The following is a 6,917-nucleotide window of genomic DNA, read 5'->3' on the forward strand; positions in this document are numbered from 1 at the left end:
TTATATTTTACGAAGAATGAGAAAATAAGAATTCGACTTCGTAGTACGATGAGGGCAGCACCTCGATAGGGCAGAAAATGTGATGTCCTATATATATAATTCCCTACTCCGACGCCCAGTACCGCATCTACGTTTATAATATCTTTGCCCTCACCCTTCCTAGTTCAGTGATATCTGAAATTGTATTGGAAATATGTTTGTATATTGGTATATGTATGTCCTTTTTAATTTTTAATTATTAATTATACTTTTACTTTTTGATTTCTTCATAATAACGCGATACTAGTTCAACAAAGGTCAATCTAGAAAGTTCTTTTCGACTGATACATTGTAGTTTGTTTTAAAACAAATGAATGCTTGCGTATCGATTCACAGATCTGAAATTTATTAGGCAAATGAAAACTGTGACATTTAATCTGGGTTTGAAGTTGAATATTTTTCAAAACTTCAGTGAAATGGAAAACATATCGACAGTGTATCTTTAAAGAAAAGGGTGGCGGGGAGAAGAAAGGGGGAGAAAAGGGCTGGACATTGGTTGGCTTGCTGACGTAGTTCGTACAGTGGAAGGGAACGTTTGCTCCCCTTAGTCGGTGGCTGCCTGTGAAAGTCGGAAGCGAAAAGTCAATCTCCTGACACAAGATCTAAGAGAAAGGTTGTTTAACCCAAAAAATCTAAAATTCTTTTTGAAATAGTTTCTTGATAAATTGCTTGGTTTTTGTTTTAATCGTAAAAAATAACATTTTAAATAATGAAATTGACTGTTTGAAGAAACGGCACAAGATAAATTAAAATATTCATAAGGGCGTATGTTCCAAAACGTAGCTACAAAATTCCCTTCACCTATTTTTTTCATACGACAGGCCGTTTTTTTAACTTTCAGCATACCAAATTTACCAGTTTTTTCTCATTTATAATTTCAAATTCAAAACGTGAAAAATAAACAAAAATTATGATTCAAAGTATTTAAAGCGCACTTTCTGAATCAAGGAATTTGATGCGCAACCATTCTTAAAAAAATTAAAAACGTATCAGCTGAATAGTTTTTAGATAATATCTTATAAAATAAATATAATATTTGAAAAAAAATACTGAAATGTACAATTTTAAATTATTTAAAAAATGTTAATATAACATTTACAAAAAAAATCTTATTTAAACCAAGCACTTTCAAAATAAATCAGTTCTAGATTTTGTACAATTATAATTCAATAAATTCAAAAATGAGTTTGAAATTAATTAAGGAAAAATTTAGAGAAACTTCAAAAGAATTTCATGAAATTCCTCTTTAGGGTGAGTTTTAAAGACTTCAAGATGAATGAAATAAAAACTTTATCGAATGAATAGAATTGAGTAAATTTAGAAGAATATAAAAAATGTAGGATACACTAATAATAATTTAGGATGAATTTAAAATGAATTTCAAAAAATATTTTCAAATTTTTTTAAACAGGACAATGAAATTTCGTCTGTTTTAATATCAATGCAAGTCACGAATTATAATAATATACATTTATGGGAATGATATAAAATTTTAGGGATAAACTCGAGTGCGAAGCACGAGATACGTGATGAGAATTTGTTCGTTCATTACAAATGATACTTGGGCAGATCGAATATTCGAAATTTGGAATATTTGCAGCAATAATATACGTAATTTATAATACGAAAGTCAAAAAGACTTTCTGAGTAATAAAATTTCCTTGTTTCTAGGTTTTGAGGAAACTTCTTTACTGGATTCAACAGGAATCAATAGGATCGCTGCAATTTAAAATGCTTTTGAAGTTAAAAATCAATTATTATTACGAAAATATACATCTTTTTATTCGATTCGGAAAGAAATGAGATACATTCAGAAAGAGTTAAGTGGGGGGTCATTCGGAAACATTCGGCGACATTCGGAAATGATTGGAACGAAGTCGGAGAGTGGGACCACGAAGGCTTAATAAGGAGTACTATCCCTGTAAGTGGGGAGTGGAACCATAAACGTCCAAGAATTCGTTAATGTTTAGCGGGGCGCACACACAATTGCACAACGTATAGCGCGAAAGGTTCTAGACCAATCACAGGCCTCCATTTCAATCGCTGTGATTCTCACGCAGCATGGCGCAGAAGGCGTCGAAAAGTTTGGACAAAGATGAGGTGGGAGATTGCCGATCCCACCAGCGCCACCTATTACCCGAGGCTTTTGCGAACTAAAATAAAGCGTCCCCAATTACTCAGGCCAGTTTATAAACTGAAATAGATGATAGACGGTTTTAGTTAAGGTAGTTGCCCACTAAACCCAAGTACTGGAAATCGTAACGAAACTCAGAGAGGTTGTTTTAAATGCTTAAATGAACCACCCCTCAAAATTTCAACCCCTGTTAACGTCCAAAATTGTTCAAACAAAGCCTTCAAAAGTACCTCGCCTACCACGGGTTTATATGAGACAGTCACCGGAAGTGAGTTGATATTATTGAATATCTCTGGCAAAAGACTGGAAATATGATCAAAAAACCAGTAGTTCATAGTTGACATCATAACGGATGCTATGACAATTTAAAAATCGGGTCTAAACATGCATTATCAAAAGATATTAACGATGTAAAATCGTTGCTGGAAGCGCGCGAAATTTAAAAATTCAAAAAGACTCAACGAAGTAAATTCAGAAAGGGCTTTGTGATAAACATTCATCCTCGGTAAAAATATGAACATTTCATTGATTTTATAATTTGTGGATTATCATGGACGTTATTAAAAAGTATTAAAATTTTTTTTCGAAATTTGATGTATTTAAAATATTTTATTCAATACATTATCTAGAATTATCTAGAATAAATTATCTAGTTGAACACAGTACTCACAATAACTATTAGATTTGTATTCCAAATTTATCATAAATTACATTGTACTTACATTATCTTGCGCATCGTCAGTCTCGACTTGCGGTAAAAAATGATTTGCAGAACGTCTACGTTTTCTGGTTTCAGCAACAGAAGCCAGTAACTTTTCTCTAGCAGCAACTACTTTTTTTTGCAAATTTACCATTCCTTTTTCCTCGTGTGTAGTGAGCAACTTTTGGAGGCATTTTTATTGCACGCAACAAAACTTAAATAACAATTTTCATTTGAAACCGTCTTGTAAACAACAAGAAGGGTTATGTTTATAACCGCAACGGCCGCGCCGCGTGTCGGCTAGTGAGCCGTGACGTAGCATCGACTGCGTCTACGCAGGAATGCTCTAGTCAAATGAGAATCTCGGACTGCGCAACTCAAACGAACTTCACTGGCCAACTACCTTAAGCTGTCAAACAGGGCGACATTTTTCCAGTTTGACAATGCGGGTAGAGAAGATCAGAGTGGGTAATTTCACATATACGGTCTATATTCTAGTTTGCAAACTGGCTAAGTTAATTTGGGATGCTTTAATTAAAAAATTTACATAAAAGAATGTGAAAGATCTTAAGGCAATTTTTAAATTATGCACAATTGAACATTTTGAAAAAATTACTGTTTTTTTGGTATTCAAAGATCAATTTAAGAGCCTATTAATTCAAGTTTAAATCATTCTTTTTGTACATAACGATGAAAAAAATAAAAAATGGTGGAAATTGACAAACATTTTTATTGAAAATTAATACTTTTCTGTTGTTTAAAGATTACTATATATTTTTTGAATTCATTTTTTATTGGTAGGAAATGTATCTTCTCGGTTAAAAAATCATCTTTTTCATTAAAAATTTTACTCTGTTTAGAAATTTGTTGATTTCAAATTGAAAATTTAACTATTTTATTTATGCTTCAAAATTGATCTTTTTCAGTAAACAAATTTATTTATTTGGTTGACAATTTTAAGATTTTTTAAATAAGTTTGTTGTTTTTTTATCAGAAAATTAATTTTCTAGGTTAAAAATTCTTCTTTTTATTGAAAATTTAACTTTGTTTAAATCCATTGTTTTTGGGTTAAGAATTGAACTATTTAATTTGTCTTTTTAATACTTGAAAATTAATCTTATACAAAATTAATTTTTTGTGTTACAAATGTAAGTTGTTTTTAAAAACTATTTTGTAACTTTTCTCAAATATTTTATTTTTTATTACAATTATCTAAAATTTTTAAATGTCTGAAACGGAAACGAATTTTTCTTAATGTTTTTAAATTTTATCAAAAAATTAATATAAAAAAAATCCTTTCAAATTTTCGTATTACTCTGAAGAATATTCTTTCATTCTCTTGAAACCATTCAAAAATTAAAAAAAGTTTCTAAGCATGTAATTAAAAATATGTAAAATCCGATGTTTTAAAATAATTTGTTCGAAGCTTTTTTTGTGTAGTGAAATTGGCATAATTTATTCAAGTACAGTTCAGTCGAAAGGCTATTTATAACTTTTGTGTTGCGAAAGGTATAAATGTTGATTTAGAAAAAAATGGGACATAACGTAAGTTAATTATTTCTTTTACACAAAACCAGGAAGACTTGGCAGGGTCATTGCATTTTTTTAATATTGTGGAAAAAGTGGAAAAATCATGTAATCTTGCAAATAATGACAGGGTTGTTTTAAATGAAAGATTAATTTAAAAGATTATTAATCAAAGTCTTATTAATTACTTCAGTAAGCCATGACAATAAATGGTGGCAATTTAAAATCCTTCTTGGAAAGGTGTGTTTTTTTGTTTGTTTAAAATTCCAGTACATATTTGTTAAATTAGCTGTTTTTTGGTAGAAAATAAAGCTTGCATAAAAACTCCTTTTTTGTATTGAAAATTCAAATATTTGGTTAAAAAATAATTTTTTTATTTAAAATTTTGGATTAAAAATTGAAGTATTTACCAAGAAAATTTTTTGGTTGAAACTGTAACTATTCTTTTTTTTATTGATTTAAGATTAATCTTGTTAGTTGAGTATACTTTTTTTAAAGAATATTGAACTATTTCTTAAAAATTCGTCGTTTTATAAATATTTTATAAATATTAGGAAATCTTTTAAACTTCCAAAATATTTTTAATCGCTTCAACACTTCTAAATTCTTCAAGACCCAAATTTTTCTTACAATTTTTAAGTTCTAAAAAATTTAAAAATTGCCGAAGATATTATGGATTCTTTCTCAGCATTTTTGGAAATATTTTAAAATTTTCTCTAACAATTTATTTTTAAAAACAAGAAATCCTCTCAAATTTTTTGTGTGAATATGATTTTAGTGGATGTCTTCAGTTTGTTATTTGCTGAGATGCTACAAATGTTGAGCGAAACATAGATTTTTTAGGATTTTGAAAGAAAAAGCTTGTTAAGAATTTGAAAAGATTTGAAGAGGATAAAAAAGTTTTCTTAAGTTTCCTTAGAAAATCTACAATGCTTTTTATTTTTAAAGTTAATTTAAAGAGAATATTTAAAAAGATTTCAAGATTTTTAAAGAAAATTATCAAATTTATCAACAAATAATTTTGGGCGAATATTCTACAACTTTTTAAAACATTTCAAAAAGTTGTGAAAAAAAAATCTGGAAAATTTTAGATAATTTTTATAATTTTGAACAATTACAAAAATAGGAAAAATTAGAATTCATTAAAAGCATAATTTTGAAACTTTAACAAATAATTTGAACATTGAGAAGACTTTTAAGAGATAAAAAAATTTAGATTTTTGAATATTTGGAAGTACAATTTTACATTATTTTTCAGAATTTGTACAGGTTTAAAGAAATAAAAAATTTTTTGGTTTAAAGTTCCGGGGAAAGTTTTAATTTTTTTTTAATTTTGAAAAAATAATTTTTAAAGAAAATTTAAAAATATTTTGAAATACTTTAAAACATACAAAAAATGCTTTGACTCAAGAATCCGGTAAAATAAAAGTATCAACACTTAAAAATTTCCGAAAAAATAAATACTACATACCACCCAGTTCACGGTCGTGAGACGCCATAGGTGTGATTTATCGCATATATTCTTGAAGCTAACCTCATTTTTACATGACGGTTGCTGACAGTAGGGCCATGCAGTGGTTTTTTTGATCTTTTTAAAAATTTTTATATACAAAATTTCCTAAATTCATATAATTCGATATAATATTTTATATATTTCAGACAATTCAAAATTATTAAATTAGAAAAGTCCGAAATAATAAAAGTCGTCATATTTTTCTAAGGCTATTAAATTTAAAACTTCACAAATATAGACATTTAAAAAGTTTGTAAGTATTAAAAAAATTAATTTTAATGAATAACAATTTTTTTTTATTGAAAATAAGTTTAGGCAGCGAGAATCGAGCCCGCAACCTTTCGGCTACATACCCGAAGTGCTTTTCTCTGTGTTTACAAAAATTATGAATTTAAACAACAACAAAAAACACACTATCTGGCACTCCATTTCCAGTGCTTACAGAAATATTGGAGACGGCTGAATTACAACAATTTAAAAGAAATAAGTTGAAGTAAATAATAGAAAATTTAATAATTTAATATTTCAACATTAGAAGCTGCAAATAGATAAAAAATTAAGTTTACGCAAGAGCTTCGAAACAGCTATTTTATAATACAACACCCACTCGAAAGCTACGAACAACAATAATTGAACTCGGGAAATAGAAAGGGTTCAAAATTATAAACACATTGAATAATGGGAAATAAATTAAAAATAATTTTTATTGAATCATTTTAATTTGCCTAACAGACTCCCGCGTCTGCCTATGCTTCCGCATTGCTAAAATCACACTACTTCAGCACAACCCCACCGGGAAAAACCACCTTGTTAAAAATAACCTCCAAGAGGAGTCTTACATGTACGGGTATTTATATTGAACCATCCGCGCAGAAAGGGGACCTATACCGCGCGGTAGCTTCATTTTACAGAATGAGTTAAAGTAATTAGTTAAGGTATTAAATTAAAGTGTTAACAGAAATTACTCGAGTTAAAGTTTAACTATTTCTAAAACATTTTTGTAT

General features: G+C 28.6%; 1 protein-coding gene across 4 annotated transcripts in view; it reads left to right on the top strand.

Moving 5' to 3' along the window:
* LOC117169506 (acidic phospholipase A2 PA4) overlaps positions 1-6,917 on the top strand; it is a 223,018-nt gene that overhangs the window by 75,484 nt on the left and 140,617 nt on the right. For 2 of the 4 annotated variants that reach the window (XM_033355918.1, XM_033355919.1), the window contains exon 2: positions 1,711-1,960. The exons of the other annotated variants lie outside the window; for them this stretch is intronic. The gene's annotated coding sequence lies outside the window, so the exon portion shown is untranslated. The remainder of the gene's footprint in view (positions 1-1,710; positions 1,961-6,917) is intronic. 4 annotated transcript variants of the gene reach the window in all.

This window comes from Belonocnema kinseyi, chromosome 3, assembly GCF_010883055.1.
Source record: "Belonocnema kinseyi isolate 2016_QV_RU_SX_M_011 chromosome 3, B_treatae_v1, whole genome shotgun sequence".
In the NCBI taxonomy this organism is placed as follows: domain Eukaryota; kingdom Metazoa; phylum Arthropoda; class Insecta; order Hymenoptera; family Cynipidae; genus Belonocnema; species Belonocnema kinseyi.